At 33.4% G+C, this 27,027-nt stretch overlaps 1 long non-coding RNA gene and 1 pseudogene across 1 annotated transcript in view; one reads left to right on the forward strand and one right to left on the reverse strand.

Annotated features, from left to right (window-relative positions):
• Window positions 1-25,451, forward strand: part of LOC141559730 (cyclin-dependent kinase inhibitor 3-like) — a 30,771-nt pseudogene extending 5,320 nt beyond the window's left edge.
• Window positions 1-27,027, reverse strand: part of LOC141563580 (uncharacterized) — a 247,753-nt gene that overhangs the window by 47,869 nt on the left and 172,857 nt on the right. The window lies entirely within an intron of this gene.

Here is a 27,027-nt window from a genome sequence, read left to right on the forward strand (position 1 = left end):
ACTTGCTCTGACTTATCAATATTTGTCATAAGATATAGTTATCCAGACCTGAACACAGTATTCCCAATAAAATTATACCAAAGAAGAAGAATATAACTGCATTTCCCCTCTGGTCTTGAAACTTTTCCTTTACTTCATTCATCTACAATAGTTTTTCTGGCTGTAATGTCATATTGTCATCTCCAATTGACCTTAAGGTCCACTAAACTCAATTCAGTTCAATGAAAATTTATTAAAGAGCTACATAAGGGCGTTGTGATTTAAAGACAAAAATTGGACAGTTCCTATCCTAAAAGAGCTATAGTTTAATGAAGAGACTTGAAATGTATACAGATAAATATGTTCAAAAATCTGGCCTCATATTTATTTTAGGAGATATGCTCCTGAGAAAGTCACTTAATCTCTGTTATTGTGAGGAACAAATGAGATAAGAGTTGTATAATGCATAGCACAATGTCTAATCCATAATAGACACTTAGTAAATGCTTATTTCATTCCTCTTCTCTTTCCATTTTGAAACTTCAACTTTACTACATCCTTTGCACCCCTGTAAAAGGCTGAGACTCTTAAAAGATGAGCTTGAATCAGAAAATAGAGCACTTAAGGCTAATTATCTATTGGACAATGATTCTATTAGCATATGTTTGGGAAAATGGCCTTTCTCACTGTTTGGTGCTGGCTCAATGTTTAGTGTATACAGATAATTGTAGGTAAGGATTAAGGGTGAGGTGAGAGAGGGGAGAGAACTTCACTTTGCAACAGAACCAAGAGAAAGGATGTTGGTGGCAAGCTTGTGGCGGTTTGTCTGTCTCCTTCACTTCTCCCCCTGAAGACCAATGACTTTTACTTATCCTGACTCAGGCTATTCCTGAGGCCTTGAGGGAGCTAGCCCAGACTTTACTCATCACCACCTTCATCCTCAGAATCTCAAGACTACAGAGAAATGAAAAGTAGTTTACTTCTTACAAAAAGTTTATGGACTTTCTGAGAGAACTACAACATTTTCAATATAAGAATCATAAAAGGTAGAATATAATTCTATATAGGTTGTTGTTTTTGTTTTACAGTAGTTCATTTATATCTAAATTTTCATGTAGCCTGTCCAAGCTCATGTTCAATTGCTTCTACAACACTATCTATCCATCTCATCCTCTGCTATCCCCTTCTCCTTTTGCCTTCAATCTTTCCCAACATCTGGATCTTTTCCAAAAAAATCTTGTTTTATTAAGTGGCCAAAGCACTTACACTTCAATTTTAATATTTGTCTTTACACTCAAGAGGTCTTTATAAAATAGGCCTTTTTTTTTTTTCCCATCTGGTGGATGAAGGAAGAGCGTTGGAAATAAAAGACAGAAGGTTGATTTTAAGATGGCATTGTTTCACTAAATATTACTTCAAAAATCTCCAAGAAGCACTTGTGTTATAATTATGCAAACCCAGTACAGAGACCATCTTCTTCTGTTACTTTGGGTAACAAAAGGCTTATCCAAAAATCTGAGATAAGATCCTTTTAGTTCTTAATTATCTGGGGGAAAAAAATCTCATTTTCTCCACTGTCTATGGGATACCTCTAATAAAGCTGAAACAAACACTACCAACAACAACAACAAACGAATAATACCCAGCTCATCCTTTTAAATGTACAAGGTTTGACAATTGTTTCATATTGTAGATTTAAGCCATTCCTTGTGCCCCATGGATCATTCTTTGAGAGATGAGACCAAATAATGACTGGCTTCAGTTTTTAGGATGCACCCAAAACTGGGCAAGCTCTTTGTGGTTTGGTTTTGTACACAGCTCTTGGGTAAGTTTCATAATTCCTTCCTGCTGGTTGTAAATGCATGTACTGATGTACCCTGACTAAATTATTCCTCCAACACAGATGTGAACAGCCCATTAGCATTGAACATCTTCTGTTCTGGTCACTCTCTTTGTTTTCTCGGCTGGAGCTTCATTGGGAGAATTTGCAAAGGCAATGCTTTTAGCCCTCCAAAAATATGTGGCTGAATATATTAAGAAAAGGTTAATGCTCTATTATTTGTTTATTCTGATTCTTAGTGAGCCACAGGATAAAGTGATTCATCTCAATCCCAGGGACTACCAAAGAATACTTAATATGCCAACAGTGAAAATGAGAACCATCACAGAGACATTAGGATATTTTGCATTTATATGGATTGTAAGAGCTGACAACATTCAAAAACCAAATCTGTAGTAACATCATTTCCAAGAATAGGACTGATGGAAAAGACCTCACCGAAGACATAAGAATAATTAATTACAAGCCATGTCATCAGTAATGTTTGTTCCCTGTATCTGTAATATAGTCTTTAACAGGTTTCTTACTTTTTATTTAAAAAATGTATAGTCTTTTCTATTTTAGTCTCTTCTTGCTCCAGTTTCACTTGCTAACCTTTAGGGAAATATATATATATATATTTTTTAAAAATCTAATGTTGACTAGACTAATATTCATGAAAATCGTAATTATACTATCAGGAAATAGTATAAACTATCTGTGATATAACAACAATGGTTTTGCCTTATCTCCTTGCCTACTCCTTCTTCACTACTCCCATATCCTATATCTTTCCACTCAGAATAAATCCCACTGCTAGGCTCTATCTTCCATCTTCTTATTTTACCTACATATCCTCCAAGTTAACTTTCTTCTCTTTATCAAAGATTTGTATAGCCTAGAGCTATACAAAACCTTCCCTAAATGGGTATTGGCAAGGATAGCCTTAGGCAAAATTGTGTTAGCAGCAATATATCTTTTTTTTTCCCCCTAAGGTTCTAAATCTCAGGAATCAAATAAAGTAGATTTGAGCATTTAAACCATGAATCTTCTGCTTTATTGAGAGAAATTGTTATTGTACTATTATATTAGCAACCAATTATTAAGTTAGGATAAAGGCTTTTTGTTTATTTCCTCATTTAGGGTCCAACCCCCTTAAAAGGTCTGTCAGTCTATAAAGAATATGACTAATTAATGAGATTGCCCTCCTGAGGTAGATGGGGGGAGAGGCAGCATGCTCTTTGATCCGTTGCCTCCATACCCCTACCCCCCATCCAGACCCCAACCTGGAGATTTTACTTTTGTTTAGAATGTAAACAAAATCAAATTTAGGTTAATTCCCCCCCCCCCCAAGGAAATGAGGCTCTATCCTTGCATATCTCCAATGGAGTTTAATTGACCAAATTTATAAAGGAGAAAACCAACTAGAGTAGTCTGATTAGAAACAGTTTCTTCTATTTAAGTTGTTGGAAGCATTAATAAATTATATTAATTATTCAGAACTCTTATCTCTTGAGTTTTTCATTCATCACAATATGTTGGAAATATTTCTTACTGCAAGCATTATTTCCTCTGATAAAACTGAAAATCTTACTAGTACTTTTTTATTGTTCAGTCTTTTCAGTTGTGTGCAATTCTTTGTAACCCCATGGACCATAGCATACAAACCTATGCTATACATAGGTTTTCTTGACAAAGATACTGAAGTAGTTTACCATTTCCTTCTCTAGTTCATTTTACAGAGGAGGAAACTGAGACAAGATTAAGTAATTTGTCCAGCTTCATACAACTGTATTTAAATTCAGGTTTTCCTGACTTTAGACCCAGTATCTTATCCATTGAGTCACTTAGTTGCCTCCAATTAATAAAACACTACTTGTTTATTAAAATAGTCCTCTTTTCCCTCCACTATGTATCTGAATAAGATCATATGCTCTGCATCACAACAGATTGAATGCAGAGCAGATATGAAAGCTGAACTATTCTCTATGAAGCCAGATATTAAAGTAATTTGCAAAAATATAATCAAAATATACCATTTTCTGATTGTTGTGATATATAAATATAATAGAATAATATTGCATTCTATTATATTATGCTTGTACTATATTATATTGTATTGCAAAAAATGATGAATAGGCAGATTTCAGAAATACCTAGAAAGACTTTCATGAACTGAAACAAAGTTAAATGAGTAGAACCAGGAGAATATTGGATACAATAAAAAAGCATATGTGATGAGCAACTATGATTGACTTGGCTTTCCTCAGCAATGCAATGAGCCAAGACAACTCCAAAAGACTCACTAAAATATGTTATCCACAACTAGAGAAAGAATTGATGTAAAATGATTAAAAATCAAAGAATACTTATTTTTATTTATCACTTTAGTAGTATTTTATTTTTCTAATTTCATGTAAAATAATTTTAATATTCTTTTATTTTACAAAATTTTCTACCTTTCCCCCTCTCCTTCTCCCTCCCTAAGACAGTAAACAATTTAATATGTGCAAACATATAAAACCTATTTCCATATTAATCATATTGTAAGAGAAGAAACAATTTGCAAAACAATTACAGTTTGCAAAAGGAAAAAAAGAAACTGTAAAGAAAATATGGAAAGTGAACTTAGTAATCATCTGAAGGGATAAATCAACACTCTAAGGAGGTATTTGAATTGAACATTGAAAATAGATGAGAATTCTGAAAGTGGAGACAGAGAGGGAATATGTTAAAGAAACTGTTAACATGATTGAGAAATGATTGGCAATCTTGTTTGTCTTGAATATGGAGTGTGTAAAGAGGAGTTACATCAGAAGGACTGTATTGTGATTTATGGAGGATCTTTTAGTATTTTAAACACTCTAAATATCTATGCCTGATTATTTTTGCTTTACATTTTTAAAAGTTATTCAAGCTTATTGGTATCTATTCAGATACCAAGTAGGAACTACTTTACAAAGGGTTACATTTTTTTTTTTTAGAAAGGGAGGGGTAATCAACAATTTTCAAACCTGTCTTAGCAATGACAGTTTACTCCAATGCTTGCTGGGACATATATAACAATTGAGAATGTTCAACATCATCAGCAACTTAAGCAGTTTGGTGTAGTAGAAATAGTATTTGACAGGGAGTTGGAAGACCTAGATCCAGATTTTTTTTTTTTTTTCTGTCATTACCTGTGTGACTTGGAGAAATAATTTATTCTGATTTAAACCTGTTTATTCAATACCTCAAGGGAGGGCATAGGGAAACCTCTAAAGTTCTTTCCAACTCTTAATACTGACTTCTCCTTACCTCCTACTCCATCTTTATTCAATGAAATCCTTCAAAATTAAAATCATTTTCTACTACATCTATGAAATCCTCTTTTACTTCCCAGGCTAGAAATGATATTTCCCTATCTAAAGTCTCATAATATTCTGTTTGTGACTTTGTTGACAAATTTTATTTATGTTTTTGCTATTTGTTTTATCTCTTAAAGTAAAATATACTTAAGATTTGATACTTACTAACTTTTCTGTCATGCATGACATCTATTACAATGCCAGAACATAGCATTGTTGTCATCAAAGCTATATATAGGAATAATGCAATAGTTACTGGGCACGTGCAAATGTAGGTTGAGAAGACCAAACAGACATCACAGACTACTTGTTGATTATTGTAAATATATTGCTATACTATAAAACCAATATTAAGATAACTGTTATTGATTAGTTTAATGATTGATTGACAGCCAACTGGCCAGCAACATCAGTAGGAAAAAGATAAAGGACTGGCCTTAGTCAACCAAATATCTATTGAATACCCTCTGCATGGTAGACATTAGGGTAGACACTGGAAATAAAAAAAATTTAAAAAAAAATTTAAACAGTTCCCTGATCTCAAGGATCTTACATTCTTTCATGGAAACTAACATGTTATATGTAAATACACATAAACACACACACATGCACATATATATATATGCAAGTAATTTTGGCAGGAAGGAAAACACAGACAGGGAGTGAATATAAAGGCTTTATATGGACATTATAAGTAGTGTTCAGGCTAGCTTTCTGGAGGTTCTTTGGATGGGCCTAGGTCTTAGCAAGATAGACACCATGAGAATGGTCAAGAATAGAGTCTAGATTCTTTATTCTGTCCCAGTCTTGATCTTAGTGCAGGAGGCACGAGAGCCACCACAAGGCTGGTTAAAGATAAAAGATATCTTCCAGTCCTTCTTTGCCCTTATATAACTTATTGTAATTACATCATTATAGCATACTGATTATGTAGAGAACCATTCCATCACTATACTAAGTATTAAGAATATATGTGAACTAGAGATCATCTCATCAATTCCATTGAGTCAGCACCTTGTTTCAAAGTTCTGGCTCTCTACAATTATATGTGGTTTGAGCTTTGAAAAAAATTCTTGATATAATAGATCTAAGCTTTTATATATCATGAACTTCTTTGGGAATCTGGTGAAGTCTAAGGAGCCCTCGTCAAAATTGTTTTAATTATATTGTTTTGTAAAGGAAACCAATAGTTTATTTTTAATACTTCATAGTCTCCAAGTAAAGAACTGTCTAGAGCAAAGGCAAAAAAGATGGAACAATTCTTTAGGCTGATATTTCAGTACTTTGTATAATAATTTGTAAGCAATTATGAGGAATGGGAAGACTGTTAGCTAGGACCCTAGAGTCTCTAGGTCACACAATGTCCACAAAGTCTTGAGTACACACACAGAGCTGGCCCTCAATAAATGTTTGTTGAATTAATGAATTAACTGACTTTTATAGTCTGCCCACACCATTTCTAATTCTTTCTTTCTAGCATTCCTCAAGTCAAATGTATGCTATTTCAAGTTTTGTAGTTTATAGAATAAAGGATTCTCCTATCTATCTAGAACAGAGATGGGGTGGTTTGTAACAGGCAATTAAATGATAAATAAGAACATGTGGGAATTTTGGCCATGAAAACTTCACAAGCTATGATGCATCTGGACACATCTGGCAAAAGTCATTACTCATAAGGAAATATCTGAGAATTTACAAGTATTATTTAACGTTTCTTTCCAAGTTCCTTCAGATTAGCTAAGCATTGCTATACCCTTAATACATACACAAGGATCTAACTTCTTCCCATTCTAAACCTTCCTACTAATCTTAAGTCCCAAAGATAGAAAAAATGCTAATAATTACCAAGGCACTCTTCACCTTTTTCAACAGGAAAATTTTTTGAGAACAACCATAAATTTGGGCCTTTATTCAAAAAACATTTCTTTTTGTTTTAATTTAGCAAATCATTGAGCCTTTGCATCAGAAATGATGGCATAATAGAAAAAAAAAAAAACAAAACACTGGAGTGAGATTTAGAAGACATAGATTGGCACTACCTTGGTACTAACTCTAAGACTGTGAACAAGCCATTTAACTTAGTTTTCTTATATGTAAAAATGGGTAGACTCCAAAGCCCGGAAGATTTAGAATTACTGACATTGTTAGAACAAAAACCTAACACGCTTTCTTCATCGCTTATTCCTAGTTTCCCTGACTTCGTTTAAGCATTCAGCTAAAATCCCATATGCTATAGGAAGTTTTATCTAATTCTGTCTTAATTCTAGCAACTTGGCCTCTTTAGATTACTTCCCATTATACTATTTATAGTATGTTTACATATACTTCTTTGCATGTTGTCTTCCCTATTAGATATGAGATCCTGTGAGGGTTTCAAGCAACTGAATTTTGCCTTTTTTGGCAAATAGACCTTAGCAAGGTATATTATACATAAAAGATTTTTAATAAATGTTTATTAATTGATTGACTCATTGGAAGAATTTCTCTAAAAGGAATTCCTTTTATCTGTAAAATCACAAGGCCCACTCATATCTCTCATCCTATAATGCTAAAATGTAAGATATAATAAATTATATCTTAACCTATTACAAATAATAGGTAGATAATATGGAAATTAATAATAAGTATTATTTTTGGTACAATTTGATAGTGGCAAAGAGACCCCAGTTAAATTGGCTAAAAATATTTTAAGACGGAGAGTATTCACTTTTCTGATAAGGAGTTCAAGGAAGAATTTCAGGAGGATATCGAAGCCAAAATAGATTTTGAAGGAAGAAAAATATTTCAATGAGCAATAAGTTAAAATAAAATGACTTTGAAGTGTTGATATAACATCCATGTGGAAGAAAATGTATAGCAGACAATTAAAAATGTGAGATTAACATTCAGGGAAAAGGTCAAAACTGAATATATAGATTTCAAATTCATCTGCAAAATGATAATAATTGAAATCAAGGGAATGAATTCACCAAAGAGGAAGTATTTACAGAAAGAAGAAGGTCGATGACAGAATCTGGATAACATCTACACCAAGACAATGAGAGAAGAATATGAAAGAGACTAAAAAGCAGTGTTCAAAGAATTGGAGGAGAATCAAGAGAAAACAAAAAAAGACAACTGGTGAAAAGCTCTGTACTAGAAGTATTTTTCTTCAAATATACAAAATACCCCCATTTAAAGCAAACATTTGGTTAAGACACTGTGAGAAAAAAAAAAAAAAAAAAAAAGTTCTCACATTAAAAAAAAAAAGCAAAAAACAAAAAAACACACACCTAATGCCCAGACCAGTGGTCCTCAAACTTTTTAAATAGGGGGCCAGTTCACTGTCCCTCAGACTGTTGGAGGGCCGGACTATAGTAAAAACAAAAGCTCACACTCTGTCTCCACCCCAAGATCATTTGCCATAACATAAACATCCTCTGCAGGCTGCATCTGACCTGAGGGCTGTAGTTTGAAAACCTCTCCTCTTCCTTTTAGATGCCCTCCTTAGAAATCCATAAAAATCAGAGAGAATTTAAATAAAAATGATATTTTAAATTTATTTTAGTCCTCATGTTAGACCTACAGGCCCACTATTTTATTTTTATTGCTTTTTAAATCCCTCTATATTAAAGTTTCTTTTTGTGCATATTTTTAAAACATTCATACCTCATATTTATATAATAATTTAGGTTATATAGGCAAACTCCTTAAAACCCCCTGTGAACTAAAGTTACAGGTATTATTATACTTATATTACATATAAGGAAAATAAGTCTCTGAGAAATTGTGACTAGTCCATGTTTCCTTCACTAGTAAGCTTCTGATTCAAACCCAATTCTCCTAACTCCAGAAGAGTTGTAGAGGGCTGAAATTCTGAATAGGTATACTTGAATCAGACCACAGAGCATTTAAGGCTAATTACCTATTTGATAGAAGACAATGGCTCTATTAGCATATGTTTGGATAAATGGCTCTTTTCATAGTTGATGCTGGCTGTATGTTTGGTATTAAGATAATCATAGGCAAGGATGAGAGGGTGGAGTGAAAGAGGCCAGAGTCACTTGGCAATAGGAGGAGGAGGAGAAAAGTTGGTGACATTGGAATGGAGAATCCAGGATACACCATTAGCAAGCCTTGTAGCAGTTTGTCTGTCTCCTTCACTTCTTCCCCTAAAGACCAAGGACTTTAATTTATATTGATTCTGGCTGACCCCGAGGCCCTCCAGGGATCTAGCCCATACTCTACAAAGAATAGCAATAATGAATTATAGAAATTTTTTTCAATAATATTTTATTTTTCCAAATACTACATGAAGATAGTTTTCAGCACTTGTTTTTGTAATATTTGGTGTTCCAAATTTTTCTCCCTCCTTCCATTACTCCCCCAAGACTGGAAGAGATCTGATAAAGGTTAAATATGTACAATGTTTTAATCATATTTCCATATTTGTCAAGTGCAGGAAAAATCAGACCAAAATGGGGAAAAAATGAGAAAGAAAGAGCAAGCAAATAAATATACAAAGGTGAAAATATTATGCTTCAATCCAAATTCAATCTTCATAGTTCTCTCCTTGGATGTGGATGGCATTTTCTCTTCCCAGTCTAGTAGAATTCTCTTGAATCAAGGCTTTGCTGAGAAGATTCAAATCCATCACAGTTGATCATCGTATAATCTGTTGTTGTATACAATTTTCTCTTGATTTTGCTCACTTCACTAAGTTCACTAAGTCTTTCCAGGCTTTTCTGAAAACAACCTGCTCACCATTTCTTATAGAATAAAAATATTCTATTACACTCATATACCATAGCTTATTCAGCCATTCCTCAACTGATATGCATCCACTCAATTTTCAGTTTCTTGTAATCTCAAAAAGAGCTGATTCAAATATCTTTACAACATAGAAACTTTTCTCAATTTTATGATCTCTTTAGGATACAGACCTAGCAGTAACATTGCTGGATCAAAGGATATATATACATAGTTTTATAGCCTTTTGGACATAGTTGCAAATTGTTCTTTAGAATGCTTGCATCAGTTCACAACTCTACCAACAATGAGTTAGTGTCCCAGTTTTCCTACATCCCAACCAACATTTGTCATTATTTTTTCCAATCTTAGCCAATATCTGAGAAGTGTGAAGTTCAGAGTTGTCTTAATTCACATTTCTTGTAAATGTAATGATTTAAAACATTTTGTTTCATATGATTATATATGAATTTAATTTCTACATTTGAAAATTGTCCATATCCTTTGACCATTTATTAATGAAGGAATTACTTGTATATTTTCACATTTGACTCAATTCTCTCTATATTTTAGAAATGAGGCATTTATCTGTAACATTTTGTAAAAATCATTTCCCCATTTTCTGTTTATCTTCTTATCTTGGCTGCATTGGATTTGTTTGTGCAAGTTTAAAAAATTTAATATAATCAAAATTGTCCAACTTGCATTTCATAATGTTCTCCACTTCCTTTTGGCCATAGATTCCTCCCTTCTCTATAAATATGGTAGAAAGATTATCCTTTGCTCTATTAATTTTCATTAATGAGATTTTTAAATATATATATATAATTCTGACTTGTATGGGTACTCATTTATTTACAATAGGCTAATTGGTGTAAACTTCTAACTGAAGAAGAAAAGAACTGAATATATTATCTTTGAATTTTCTGTTATTTGTCATTCATTAAAAAATTAAATTTAAAAATATACTTCCATATATATATACATATATATATACATACATGATATATTTTTTATGATGATTATTTCTTTCTTCAGTAATCAAGAACTTTGAATCCTACTCTTTATACTATTTCATCATCCCTACAGTATAAATGCTAATTGATGCCACCTTGCCAACCATTTGGGCAATATTCTAAAAACAAATGTATCTCCTTCTTGCAATTTTACTTAAGTTCACCTACTAAGAGTCTGTTAACTATCTGGTGGATAATAGTCTTCTATATAATACTGTTTGTGAGTATTAATGCAAAACAAATCAATATTCAGATAGAGAGAATTATTATTGCATTAGGAACAAAAAAATTTCCCCCTTTCCACTTTCTCATTCAGAAATCAATCCTTATAGGTTACTCAGGCAGCTTTTGATGTGCAGGTTTGGTACAAAGAGAGAGAACTCTCAGACCTGTGGAGGAGGAAGGAATTTGTGACCAAAGAAGAACTAGAGATCATTATTGATCACAAAATAGAAAAATTTGATTATATTAAATTGAAAAGCTTTTGTACAAACAAAATTAATGTAGACAAAATTAGAAGGGAAACAATAAACTGGAAAAACATTTTCACAATCAAAGGTTCTTATAAAGGCCTCATTTCCAAAATATATAGAGAATTGACTCTAATTTATAAAGAATCAAGCCATTCTCCAATTGATAAATGGTCAAAGCATATGAATAGACAATTTTCAGATGAAGAAATTGAAACTCCATATGAAAATATGCTCCAAGTCATTATCAATCAGAGAAATGAAAATTAAGATATCTTTGACATACCACTACACATCTCTCATCTTGGTTAGGATGATAGGAAAAAATAATGCTGAATGTTGGAAAACTGGGACACTGACACATTGTTGGTGGAATTGTGAATACATCCAGCCATTCTGGAGAGCGATTTGGAACTATGTTCAAAAAGTTATCAAACTGTGCATACCCTTTGATCCTTAAAGAAGGGAAAGGGACCTGTATGTGCAAGGATGTTTGTGGCAGCCTTTGTAGAGGCCAGAAACTGGAAACTGAGTGGATGTCCATCAACTGGAGAATGGCTGAATAAATTGTGTTATATGAATGCTATAGAATATTATTACTCTGTAAGAAATGACCAGCAGGATGATTTCAGAAAGGTCTGGATAGATTTACATGAATTGATGCTGATTGAAATGAGCAGAACCAGGAGATCATTATATACCTCAACAAAAATACAATATGATGATTAATTCTGATGGATGTGGCTCTCTTCAACAATGAGATGAACCAAATCAGTTCCATTTGTTCAATAATGAATAGAATCAACTACACCCAAAGAAAGAACTCTGGGAAATGAGTGTGAACCACTACATAGCATTTCCAATGCCTCTGTTTTTGTCCATTTGCATTTTTTATTTCCTTCACAGGTTAATTGCACATTATTTCAAAGTCCGATTATTCTTGTACAGCAAAATAACTGTATGGATATGTATACATATATTGTATTTAATGTATACTTTAACATATTTAATACATATTGGTCTACCTACCATCTGGGGGAGGGAGTGAGGGGAAGGAGGGGAAAAATTGGAACAAAAGTTTTTGCAAGTGTCAGTGCTGAAAAATTACCCATACATATATATCCAGACACACTCTCTAGAACAAAAAGATTTTTTTCCAAGCATATGCTATCTGAGATATATCTAATCATAGGAATTTATGTGCATCTTATCTAAGGTTGTATCTAAGATTGTTCAATTTCCATGATTCACCCAGTTCTCTTTTTCTTTCTTAGTCTTGTTTCTCTATATTATCTCTCACCTTACTCTGCTGGGTTGCCTATTTCTCTAGAAAGAGGTCTTCAGGATGTATCACTTTTACCACAAAAAAAAAAAAAAAAAAATGCTCAATTAAAGGCCTCTGATTGATTTGGAGATGGTTTGAGACTGAATTCTTTCAGAGATAAATGCAATACATGCCCTGCTACCCCAAAACACACATTGTGTATGTTTGCATTATAAATATATAAATGTTTGTAAGTAGATATATGTATGTATGTGTGTTATGTCTAAAGACTGGCCTCCAGGAAAGAACTATCTTCAGTGTCTATAATTGACCCTTTCTTCACCTCTGTCTCTTGAATGTCTTCCAAAGCTTCAGTTCAAATTCCATTTCCTATACAAGGGCTTTCCTGATTCTCTTAATTGTTAATATTCTTCCACTCTTTAAATTTATTTAGGTATAAACATTTTGTTTCTCCCTAATAAAATGCCTGGTAAAGGACTGTTTTCAATTTTGCCTCTGTCCCATCAGTTATATTTGTTTATCACAGATCCTGGTGCAAAACACAGGGTGGTGTTTTTTTTTTGTTTTTTTTTTTTTTTTTAATACTTTTTGAATTGAATAAAATTAGATTAAAGTTTTGTCTAAGATATAGCAGTTGGAAAAAGTAATAAATAAATTATTTGTCCAAACCAATTTTTTTTATTCTTCTTTTATTTTTCCACCAATCCTATGCTTATTCATAAAAAGAAGGCCTAGGAGAACTGGAAGACATAATCCCCAAATATGGGAAAGATCAGCAAAAGATATTTCTTCTATAGCAAGCTACATCTGGACTGCCAGCTACCAAGAATTGCATTTCCCAAGATCTGGGGATGACTACAAAAAGAGATGAAAGGATTGTTGTTATTTTTCTCCCATTCTTTTTCCAAAAAAACACATATATCTGAGGAATAAAGAGATGTGAAGTCATTCTTTTGTTTATGATACTGAAATATTACTTAATTTTCAAAAGCCTTTGTATAACATATACTAAGAAAAACAGATGTATCTTTTTGGAACATATGTGATGATCTACCAAATGTGAATTTCATTTGAATACTTAAACTAGATAGGGAATTGGAACTAAAGTAAAACCGAATGCTTATGGTAACTATATTTTTTAAAATAAAGTTTTATAATAAAATAGCTAGTCCATATAGTTTTCTTTATATAAGTAAAGTTCTTAAAACATCAGTTAGTAAAACATCAGTTGGTGAAAAATTTTAAAGATCATTTCATCTTTAAAACATACATTGTTTCCACCTACATTTGGAAATGACATTCCCTAACCACTCTAAGCTTTACATAGTCCTTCCTGGCATACCAAAAGAATAGAATTACCTATTTAAGGAAAATGTAATCTGGGTTCACCCTCAACTCCCAATTTCCTTGAAAGACAAATGCTAAGAGAATCAAAAAAGAGAGACAAAAATATCAATTACATCAGTAACTTTTATTGGATTCATTTTCTTAGCTGTGGGAATTAGAAGACCATACTAGTCATTATTTCACTAAGCAATGAGTGGATTTAACTATCTAGAAAGCAGAAGGGAGAATTGAGATGAGTATAGATGGTAGAAAGTGATATATGATTTATGATAGAAAGCCAAAAAGTCTGCTTACATGATCAGAAAAGACAACCAAAGAGAGGACACAAGATTGTTCTCATTCAAGGTTTAGAAAGTACATCTCAAGACAATCTAATAATTTTGTCAGTACTGATGATAATGATTGTGACAATGATGATGATGCTAATGGTGATGGTGGTAATATGTAACAATTTATATGAGGGAATGGATGCAACTGTTAGACATTACTTATGTGGTCTACTGTAACATACCACCAATGTGATATTAAGTTTGTTAGACTTTCCATGCCTTGATTTCCTTCCCAATAAAATAGTCTCCATTAAATGTGATGTCCAGAATTAATTACAGCTCTATATTTCATATGTGATAAATAATTTATGAATAATGAGGATGATGGTGTTACTAGCATTTATTCATTGCTTTACGTTTTATGGAGCACTTTACTTATGCTATCTCATTTGATTCTCAGAACACTTTTGTTATGTAGTTGCTTTTATGCTTATTTTCCATATGAAGAACTAGGTTCCATATGAAGAATTAGGGAGTATAAATGACCTGCAGAAAGACACACAGCTAGCAATGTCAGAGACAATCTTGGATATTTTTGTATTGAAGTCATGTGTTCTATCCCTTGAGCCACTGAGCTGAGCAGCTGAGCGGCCCATGAAGCTTAAAGGCATGTATATTGTTTCCAGTGAATTGGCATTTATGGTAAAACTATTAACTCCTTGAGGACAGGGATCATGTCCTCATTAAACTTTGCATCTTTCACATTATCTAATATATATATAAACATACCAATAAAGTATATTTTTAATGAATAAATCGTTGGATGAAATAGCCAATATATTGAATTAGAGCACTGAGATATAGAAAAATCTAAGTAGACTAGAACTGGTTGAAAAAAAAAAAGATAAAATTTAATTAGAATAAATTAATTTTATTTAATTTGGGTATAAAAGATCAATTGTACAAAACTTGGAGAAAAAGTTTCTGGAAAATAATTAACACAAGTAAAGATCTTGAGGTTTTTACTGGTCCAAGCTCAGTATGTGTCAACAATGTAGGAAAGCAGCCAAAAATGCCTATATATATATATATTGTTTTTGTAACAGAAGAATGTCATCAAATCTGAGGAAAGTGGTGGTTATAATGTTGCCTGCCTTGGTTAAAACATTTCCAGAGTACTGAATCCAATTTTGAATGTTATATTTTAGAGGGACATTGACTTACTAGAATATATTTAGAGGAGATTATCATGAATATTGAAAGCATTTGTAGGGCAGCAGAAGAAATTGAGGATATTTCACATAGAAAAGAGAAAAAGTAGGATGCCACAGTATCTTTATAAAATTGAAATATACTTTAAAGATATCAAAATTTTAGACTTACAAGGAATATTGGTAATCATCTAATACAAAGGCTGAATTTTACAAAAGAGAAAACTCAACTAAGTGATTTGCCCACGTTCACAAATAACAATTTGTCATATTATGAAAATTGGAAGCAATAGATGGGCAGCCTAAGTTCTACATTGGCATCTTTGAAGGAACTACTACACTATGGCTAAGGATAGAATGACTGAAGTTACTGAGGCACTATGGTGTGTAGAAGTGACATAGCAGAAAAGGAAGAATGGAGCCTGTTGCTATACTTAAACTGTGTAGTCCTTTTTGAAGATTTTGTAATTTTAGAGGGCCTCTAAGGTCCACAAAAAGAATTTAGGTGCCACAAAGGCACAAGAAGGCAATGGTGATACCATTTGATATTCCCAAGAGACTTTCTTAATGTGAATAGATTTCTGTGCATCTCTTCTAAAACAAAGTTACTCTGGATTAGGTTTGTTTCCCTTCTCTGTGGTATCTGTGGACAATTATGACATTTGGTCTCACCCTGGTGATTGGGTGGTATGCTTTCCCTTATAAATAAGTCTGTGGGGGGGGCAGCTAAGTGGCGCAGTGGCTAGAGCACCAGCCCTGAATTCAGGAGGACTTGAGTTCAAATGTGGTCTCAGACACTTAACATTTCCTAGCTGTGTGACCCTGGGCAAGTCACTTAACCCCAGCCTCAGAAAAAAAAAATAAATAAATATTAAAAATAAATAAACAAGTCTGTGATGATAAGACTTTTCTGAAAGCATATCTTAAATGGCAACTGTCTGAGATGCTACCCAATCATGATATGTTTGAAAGCTTAAGACTAAAAAAAGGAAGACTTAAAATCAGTGCTTATGAGTACATAAATTTCACAAAGCACTCTGTCATGGTCTCTGCCTTTAGGAAACTTTAATCTAACTGGGGATGGGAGGAGAAGACAAAGGATCTACAAAAATAATAATAAATAAATAAAAGGAAAAAAGGAGATCCAAAGTTCTATGAGAAATTGGAAACTGATTAAATTGGTTTCAGTATGAAATCCATGAATAAAGACACTGGCATTAGGAGAAGGGAGAATGCAAGTGAAAGAAAGTAAGTAGTCTAATTTGACTAAAATTTAGAGTATGTGAAAAGAAAAAATGGGAAATAAAATTTGAAATGCAAGTCATTTCCTTGATTGTTAGATTCTGCTTTATTCCATACATAATGTTGTTTGTCTTTTGCTATCAAAAAGGACCATGACATTAAGGAAGTAATACTATGACATGAAAATGAATTGGATTTAAGTGAGAGACGGCTGTGCAAGGTCACATGCATCACTTTCCCCTCTAGAGCTATCTGGATCTAGTAACAAGATGTAGATCAAGACTACTGGAGATGGTCCTAATTAAAGTGGGGAGACCTTGGCCTTTTTAAATTAAGGTCTTCAATTGGTATCAATTTGGTTGAGGCCACAGCCATTCAGTGATTAAGGCTAGGTATCAACTGAGACAAAAAAAAAAAAAAAATCTCTTTCACATAGTCTCCCCCCCCCAAAAAAAAAAAAAAAAAAAACAACTAAATAAATAAATGAAACTGGGAAGGGAAGCCCCTCAGGGTTTCTGGCTAAAACAAAAATGATTGCTATTTACATTCAATCTGTATTCATCAAGGCCCAAACAAGAACCAAATGGGGCTTGATCTGGGATCTATTGGTAGTCAATTAGAATCAGATTGGTTTTGGTTTAAGGTTTACCATAGAAATCTAATTAGTAAAATTTGAAATATCCTGGAAAGATTCAGAGATGTAAAAGAGGGGAAAATGCTTTTAAGAGCATCTTTAGGTAAAGGTATCATACTCTATGTGGACAGAGGAAAAAAGGAAGGAAGGAGGGAAGGAAGAAAATAAGGGAGGAAGGGAGGGAGGGAGGAAAGCAAGAAGAAAAGAAAGAAGAGGAGGGCAGAAAGGAGGGAAGGAAGAAAATAAGGGAGGAAGGGAGGGAGGGAGGAAAGCAAGAAGAAAAGAAAGAAGAGGAGGGCAGAAAGGAGGGAAGGTGGGGAAGAGAAGAGGAAGGGAAGAAGAAAGGAAAAGAGGGAAGGAAGAAAGAAATAAAGGAAGGAAGGAAAGAGAAAAAAGAAGGAAGGAAAGGAAGGAAGAAGGGAAATAAAGAAAGGAGAGGAAAGGAAGGAGGAAGAGAAGGAAAGTAGGAAGAATGCAAGGAACCAAGCAAGGGAGGAAGGGAAGGAGGAAAGAAGAAAGGGAGAAAGAAAGAAAGAAGGAAAGAAAGAAAGGAAGGAAAGAAAGGAGGAAAAGAGGGAGGAAGGAAGAAAGAAGAGAGGGAGGGAGGAAGGAAGGAAGGAAGTGGGTAATACTACTATTTATCTCAAATGGTTAATGTGAGGCTCCTCCCTAAATTTTAAAGAGTCTTTACCCTGTTACTACAATACCTTCCACCCTCCAAACCCAACTAGGAGAAAATGACTGGTAGGATTAAGCTTTCCTCAGGATCATGTTTTTCAATGTCCATTTTCCACCTGTTTTCTTGCTTGTTTCCAGAAAGCCCTCTACCCTCTGAACCAAACCTTCAACCATAGCTAAAAGCAGGTAAGCCACTTAGCAATTAATGTTGAGACTATATAGCCTCTTATTCATTTCTGCCTTAACACTGCTATTCTTTATCTTATATGTTTTACCTCAGTCTAAAAATGTAATAAAATCAACATTTCTATTACATTTGGCAAGGACATGTGATCTGATTTCCCTATTATTCCACTCACAATATTTGTGTTTGTCCTCTAAAATGAAGTATTACACCCCATGACTGTAGAGTAGTAATATGAACAGAAGGGAAAACAAGACTTCCTCAGAAGTTCTCAGTAAACTGAGGCTTAGGTGTGGCATTAGTGAACACAGCTTCTTGGAATCTGGAAAAGATCTTATCAAAAAGCCTAGAAGCTGCACTTAGTATATAATAATAGTTTTACTGTAAAAGGGGTGTGTCCCCCATAAAATAGATGAGAAAGTAAAATAACTGCCAATTCTGTTTGCATTTCCCTACATGTTGAAGAAAAACCTCATATGATTTTATCAATAGTTCCATATGGATGGTTATGTATACTTCTGCTTTCCTGGCTATAAACACACATTCTCTGTACTTGATCTAACACACCCCATATCTAAATGAGATTGTTTTTAAAAGAGAGATTGTCTTATAAGGAAGAAACCCCAAAGCTGTGATTTTTTAATAAGTTTAATACAGAAAAACACCCTACAAAGGAACATTCTGTCCAGCATTTTTTAGTGAAAAAAAAAAAAATTAGTCATGAGTAAAAGATGATATGTGAGATTGATTTATTGATCTCAGATTATGGTTTACAACCAACTGAAAAAGTCGAGGTTTGGATTTTCTGAATGTATAGAAAGCATAAGCACTCATTTTTACTACATTTTCCCATAATCTACTATCTCACGTCTTAGATGATTGGTAATTTATATAGTAATAAATTCTCAGGAAGAGGCTTAAAGGAAATATATGCAATTGTCCAACAAATATTTGCTAAGTACCTTCTATGATTCTCAACATTGTTTAATAACCTATGAGATCTCTCTCTCTCTCTCTCTCTCTCTCTCTCTCTCTCTCTCTCTCTCTCTCTCTCTCTCTCTTTTTTTTTCTTTTTCTCTTCTTCTCTCCCCTTCTCTTTTTTTTCTTTTTCTCCCCCCCCTTCCCCTCTCCTCTCTCTTCCGGCCCTCTCTCTCTCTGTTTCTCTAGGGAAGATGGCTTATTAGGCCATGAAACATGGTCATAGCATACATAACACATTTTGAACACCTTTGTTAAATTCTCTTGACTTGTATGCTCACAAGTAGAAAATATTGGAGAGAGTCTGTATTACATTATCTACCATACAAACAGTGATTCCAGAATTGCATCCATATCTCTAATAAATCTGATCTCATCAATGAAAGTTTTAGCTGCAATGATCCACCACCCATGACACCCATGTCTGTTATATCCTGAGCAATTCATGTCAAAGTCTTCCTTAAAATGTATCTGAAGAGTATGCCCATTGAGCTGGGAACTTTCCTCACCTTCTTTAGACATCATAATAGTTCTACTGAAACACATAAGACTATTAGTTGATTAACCCTTGCTCCTGCCAAATGACTAGAAGTTCATTTTTTTTTTTCAGTGCTATGTTTCTTTGGTCATCTTCATGTATCATTGTTTGTAGTACATTGAGGTTTGATCATGCCCATTATGGACCTTCCTTTCTCCTCTGGGTGATTGATTTTAATTCTTCTGGTACAGCAGTATTCTATGTCTCACAATCATATGTCATCTCTGCCAAAACACTTATAATAAAAAAGTCAGTATTTCAGGCAGATGTTTGAAATTCTTAAATGAGTTTTATGGTTTTACAAAAGGCAATTCAGATTTTTTCTCTTGTTCATTCTGGGTCCAACTCATGGTCTATTTGCAATATCTGGACAATACTATGTTAAAATCATTCATTTACCTGAATATATTAACAAATTTCTACAAGTATCGGCCCATGTGTCCAAAACCTTTAACAGATCCAATGACATATTTTTTTCTCAGGTCATTGCTATTCTATTAAGTCATTTCAATGGAGAGGGGGAAAGATAATGGCCTAGTTCTATATACTCAAGAATGTTAATCATTTAGCAAACAGACCAAACAGTTATATAGATATATAATATATGAATACACATTTCACATATAGGTTATATGTATATATACATGCATGTATATATATATATATATACATCTATAGTTGCATGTATGTATATATGTACACCTATATATGTGTATATGCATGAACATGCACTCACACAAATACTTTCAGAGAAGTAAGTTATTTTGGTTGCTTGTCTAAATTAATCACTTTAGATCTCATCACCATGTTGCTAATGCAGACTTGAATATTCAATGTCCTCCCATTTCTGTCAGCCTCTTCTCTCTGATTGGAGGACAGAGATTAGAATACTAAATTTCTAAACATTCCTTTATAAGGTATAAAATTGTACTTCCATTTCACTCCATTCTACATCTGCAAGGACAGGGACTGTTTTTCTTAATTGTATACTCAATGTTTAGCATAATGCTTGGTACAGAATAAGAACTTAATTAATATACTATTTTAAATTGGAAAAATCTTTATCTACCATTTTCCTGTGAATAATTAAGACCATTTCTTTTGAGAACATTTCAAAATATTCTAGAACATTTTATTAAAAGAAAGAAAAATCACAAAACTTAAAATGTTGAATAAGAAATCTTTCTTCCTCCAAATCACAGAAGTACAAGCAGAACAAGCAGATTAGAGCTCTATCCCATCATATTAAAATTTAAAGGATAAAAATATTTACAATGGTCCATTCCTGTTCTGGGCAATGACTTAATCTATACTTGATCTAACACATTCTGTGTTCAATTGGGTTTGTTTTTAAAGAGGATGGTCTTAAGAGGCAGAAATAACAAAGTTGTGATTTTGTTGTTGTTCAGTTGTGTCTGACTCTTTGTACCTCCATTTGGAATTTTCTTGGCAAAGGTAAGAAAGTGATATGCCATTTCTTTCTTTAGATAATTTTACAAATAAGGAAACTAAGGCAAACAGGCTAAGTAACTTGTCCAGGGCCACACAAGGTCTCTGTTTTTTTTGTTGTTCTCAGCACTTTTCTAATTTTCTGACTGGTTTGAAGCTCCTCTGTTACCTTCAACCTAATTTAATCTGTCTGCTGAAATACTTTACTGTAGAGGGTCACAGTCAGTGGGGAAACTCTGGGTAAGGTATAAAACCCTTCAGTCCAGAGAGAAGCTACTAACAATGTCTTTTTCAGCTCCCCATTTCCCCTAAGGGCTCTGGGCCTTCCTGAGAAGTCAGGGAGCAGTGACAACCTGTGTTGAGACTGAAGAAGAGTGATAGCAGGTGAAAGAGTGATACCAGGTGGCAAACTACATACAACAGCAAATTGTTTATGTGTTCCCATGTGCTCAGTGTTGTTTTTCTTACATTATAAAAAGGGGAAAGTCCTTAAAATAAATGGGCTCCATTTTTTCACCCTCTTCAGAAGTCCTACCTCATGACTTCTCCATTAGGAAGGGATATTTGAATCACCCCGGTGTGGGGGCTCTAGAAAGCAAAGGTACATTTTGTCACCCCCAGATTGGGAGCTCTAGAAAGAGGGCACAACACTTTACCAGTGTACAGCCTCTGCATATACTACAGCTTCTAGGAGTCAAAGTATCAAGTGGACATCAAAGCTAGATGAGCAGTCCTAAAAATGACTTGGCAGCTTTCATACCAGAGGTCCTGGTCTTCTCTGAACATTCATACCTCCAAGAGTGTAGAGTATAATCCTATGCATTATTAAGGGGCAAAGATTAGGTGAGATCTTCCCTCATTCAATTATAGTTCCTGAAACAAAATAGGCCTTTTTTGCTCCCCTAAACTACAATTACTTTAAATAGACACATCAATTCTAATAAAATTACTCATTTTCCTTTCCTTTAACCTTCAATTTATCTTGTTCCCCTTTTCTAATTTCTGCTTCTAAATTTCATAATTATGATTTATAAAAAAAGTTCCTCATTCTCACTCCCTGCCTCCCTCTTTCTCTTTCTCTCTCTTTTTCCCTCTCCCCATTACTTTTCCACTCCATCTCTCTCTCTCTCTCTCTCTCTCTCTCTCTCTCTCTCTCTCTCTGTTTCTCTCCCTCTGCCTGTCTGTCTGTCTCTGTCTGTCTTTCTCTCTCTCTCAATATAATCATGATTATGGCAATAGAATTGGCCCAGAGCATAGGATTGTCTTCTCACTAGACTGAAGTAGTAGTGGAATTTGGCAGCCTATTTTCTGGCATAAAAGACAATACTGCTAATGAGAAAGCCATTTGCCTAAATGCAATAAAACTTTGTGGATGTACCCTCACAGCAAACATTGGCATTTAATACGTTATGTTTTTGTAAAGAGAAAAAACAGACATAATGTGGGAATGACCAAGGCAATATATGACAGAGTACTGGACAGATCTTAAACTTTTCCTCTTCAAGCTAAATATTCACATTCAACAAAAATGAAGGCCCCAAGGCAAGACAACTACCAGAAGACTTAATGTCAACAGATTACAGTATTTTGTGATTATAAACAGTTTGTTGCTAACTTATAGGGAAAACTGAGCCAACACATGTGTAGCAACAGTGAGAAAGAAAAGGAGTGAGGAGATTTCAGAGATTTGGTGTACAGTACCACATGTACTCAACTAGACCAGAACACGGGGAAATTCAGTTGTTAATGAAAAGATAAAAACTCCACAGGATTTACCAGAAGTATAGTTTGTCTGACTTTAAAAAGATGTCATTCAACTCCATAAAAAAGTAAAATTACAAGCAAACTTAAAGAGATGCAGAATACTTGACTCAGTAAAGAAAGACAAAATTCTGTTTTGTATTGTAGTAATTATCTAAAGTGGTTTTTGCAATGCTATTTTTGAGCCCAACATTTATGGTACATCTCAGTTACTCAGTACTAGCCACACTAAAAACATATTCCAGGATAAGTGGGCTGAACTCTTCCATGATAGTTTTAACAGGTCTTCATCAAAGAAATCTGAAACCATTAACCTCCTTACTTTTGTTGAAGTCAGACCTTCTTTAGCCAGACTTCCAACTAATGAAGAGATTTCTAATGCTGTTAGACTCCTTTCATGTGGCAAGGTCCCTAGTGTTAATTCTATTGCAGCTAAGACTTACAAGGCTAGTGGTCCAGTGCTCACATAAAAGCTGAGTGGAATTTTCTAGGTTATATAGCAAGAAGAGGTTATCCTCCAGGAGTTCAAAGTTGCCTCCATTAATCATCTGTATAACGAAAAAGGAAATATGGTATACTGTGACAATCACTGGGGGATACCTCTCTTTTAATCATTACTGCCAAGATTCTTACCAAAATTCTGCTTTAATATGCTTATCTTCATCTGGAAGATGATCATTTACCTGAAAGCCATCATATTTTTAGAAAGGCCAGGGATGGCAGATAGGGTGTTTGCTTCTCTACAACTCTAAGAAAAATGGCAGGAACATAACACATTTTTTATCTTTATACAATGTTTATCCGTTGGACCAAAGCTTTTGATATTGTTAGTCTTGAGAGTTCCTGGAAGACATGGAAAACTGATTGCCAGTATTGTATGCCAGTTTCATAACAGTAAGCATATATGCTCTCACGCTTTCCCAGTAAACAATGTAGTGAACAGGACTGTGTGCTTGCTCCTATTACTTCCAACCTAATGTTTTCAGTGATGATATCAGATACTTTCAATAATGATAAAAATGGCATTGAGATAAACTATTACACTGAATTATTTAGCTTGAAAAGGCTTCAAGCAAAGACTAAAATGAAGAGATAGTTGGTGTGTAAATTTTTGTTTACAGATGATTATGAATTTAATGTAGTCTTTGAGGCACCAAAAAAATCAACTATTGGCCATTTATACTCATTTTGGCTTGACAATTAATACCAAGAAAAGACAGGTTCTCTACTAGGTGGCACCATACTATACATACCTGGAAACATCAATTACAAAATAAATGAAGACATTTTGAATTCTGTGAATAAATTCACTTATTGTGGCAGCACACTTTCCAGGAATGTCCACATAGATAGTGTAAGATGAAGAACTTTGGAATAGATTGTGAGACATGAGAGACTCTGGCATGGAATTGCCCAGAATGGAAAGCCTGCATCAAAGAAGGTGTTACGTTCTATGAGCAAAGCAGAACTGAAGTAGCTCAAAGGAAATGTGAGACATACAGTTTTACTCTCCACTCCAAATATTGTATATTTGTGCCTGATCTGTGGAAGAGTTTTCTGAGCTCATAGTAGTCTGACCAGCCACATTCCAATACACTGTATCTTGAATCCAAAGTTGTGGTACTCTTTTAGTCATCTCTGAACAGGAATGACAACAACAAACTTTATACACTCCTAAATGTTTTTGTACAAATACATGAATAATAAAACATGAGATGGTCCTACATAAGATAATAGACATAAATTTAAAGCTAGAAGGAACTTAGAGAAGATTTTCTAGATAAAGAAATAAAGCCCTGAGTACTGACATGATTTGCCCAGGGCTTTAGTATCCTTGCTATGAAGATGATGAAGGTGTCCAAAACGTGAAGACAAATGAGTCTGACTAATCAGATGACAGACCAATTGAAAATTAAGACTCCATTTTAGGTATCATAGCTACCTTTATTCATTGTAAATTGTTCTCAGTTTCTAAATTTATGTTCTTTTCTAGGATGTAAATTTAAAAATGTTAGATGAAATCTCCAAAAAGAACTTGGAAAAAGTAAAGAACTATATATAGTATATAAGATATATTTGTGTTCCGTAACAGAAGAGAGCTATCAAAATACTGAATACCAAATCTTTTAGACTTCTATCAGTAGCATGGAATCATCTTTTGTTGTCATCCCATACCAGATGGAGATATCTCTGATGTAGATCCAATATTAGAGAATACTAAAGGAGCTTGTAGATTATCTTTAAAATAACCAGAAAACTTTAATTTATTGTTATGCAGGATTTGAGCAATCTTGTCTTGTAGTGGCTTGCTTCCTACTCTACGTATCTGTCACAGAAAACCCAGAAGGGAATTGGAAATCTTCAAGATATAAGAAGATCTGGGATCATACAGACCATAAAGGAATATAACAATCTCTATGCTTTCCAAGACGAATTGGCTCCATAATCTATCAGCAAAGGACTCTGTATTAAGATCTGGGTCTAGAAAAAGAACAAAATCAATTTATTACACATAAATAAGATGCTTTCTGAAATTTTATATAGTCATCAGAAACTGTTACTAGTATAACTACTTCAAATGAAAAAATGCTTATGCAAATGTATGCCTAAAGCTATTTGACAGATTTCATTTGGGATTCTTTTTTGGGGTATTAGAAATATATAAAAAAAAAATCACTCCTGTAAATGGTCCCCTTGTCACTTTTATAGGACACTGTATTGTATAATTGCCTTCAACATTGTTTAGATATTTGTCATGACTCCTATATAGTGCTAATTAATAAAAGAATAGAAAATACCCTAGTCCTTGACATCAATTTGTAGTCTTTGACTATATGAAGATGAGAAATTACTCTAGGTACCTTTTTCTCTATTTTTGTTGATTCTGATTTACTTATTTTTAATAATCTACATTTTGATACATAATTTGTCATTCTTTTCTCTCTTTGTCCTGTCCCATTTTTCACTTTATTTTTTTAAATCTTTAATATTTTATTTAGATATCAGTTTTCTTTAAAATATTTTATTTGATTTTAGCCAACCTAGATTAAATTACATACATTAAGAATCAACTAAATTAAAATTATTTAGTCTAATTTAAAATCCCTTTTTGAACCAATTAAAAAAAAAAAGAATCCTCTTCTAAATTATACTCCTGAGAATATTCAAAACTCTCACATAAACTTTGGACAAGGAAAACAATAGTATTGAAGATGACTTAACTTTAACTATATATAGGTAGTGATATCATACTCTATAAAGTATTGATTCCTCTCTAAAGTATAATTAGTTTCTACTGTGCTTTAACACTAAGACATTTTTTAAAGAAAATTTTACCTATCAAATAATCAAATAACTAAAGCATATTTTGTTATTAGAATAATTGTATCACATTAAAGTAGCACTTAAAAATGATTATGTGTTTTCAAGAGCTATAAACCACAGAACCTATTCCTGACACAAAACTCATTATATCAATATTTATTTTAGTTAATGAGAAAGTTACCTCATAGTAATACTAAATATATATATATATATATATATATATATAAATGGCATATCCCATTAATATTTAACTGAAAATCCTAGGAAATTAAGTTCCTATCTCAAACCACAAATACCAAGGCACTTAATCAAAAGCCATGAAAGTTTTGAATAATGAAAATTCAGGAGTAATGAAATAGCACAGAAATTTCATGAGAAATCACATTCTTAAATTTGAATAAAAACTCAACCTAAACAAAACTTCTGACAACAAACATTTCTGAATCTTGATTTTGCTTGCACATGTTAGAAATTATTTTTCTATTCAGGATAATAGAGGAAGGTAATGATATTGGTTAATTAAGCTCAATTAAATACTCATTGGTACATTTAAGTTTCTATTTAAATGCCATATTTATATTTATTAATATATAGAATCTACTTAATTGAATTATTCCAAACAGCAAGTAAACATTATTTTCTATATAAAACAAATACAAGAGAAAAGAAACTCAGTGCTACAAATACTGCAAGGTAATGTCATAACTGTATAGCATGATAGTTGGAGGAAATATTTTCTGTTTGAACCTGGGTGAAGGAGTTCATTAT

Source organism: Sminthopsis crassicaudata, chromosome 3 (assembly GCF_048593235.1).
Source record: "Sminthopsis crassicaudata isolate SCR6 chromosome 3, ASM4859323v1, whole genome shotgun sequence".
Classification (NCBI taxonomy): Eukaryota; Metazoa; Chordata; class Mammalia; order Dasyuromorphia; family Dasyuridae; genus Sminthopsis; species Sminthopsis crassicaudata.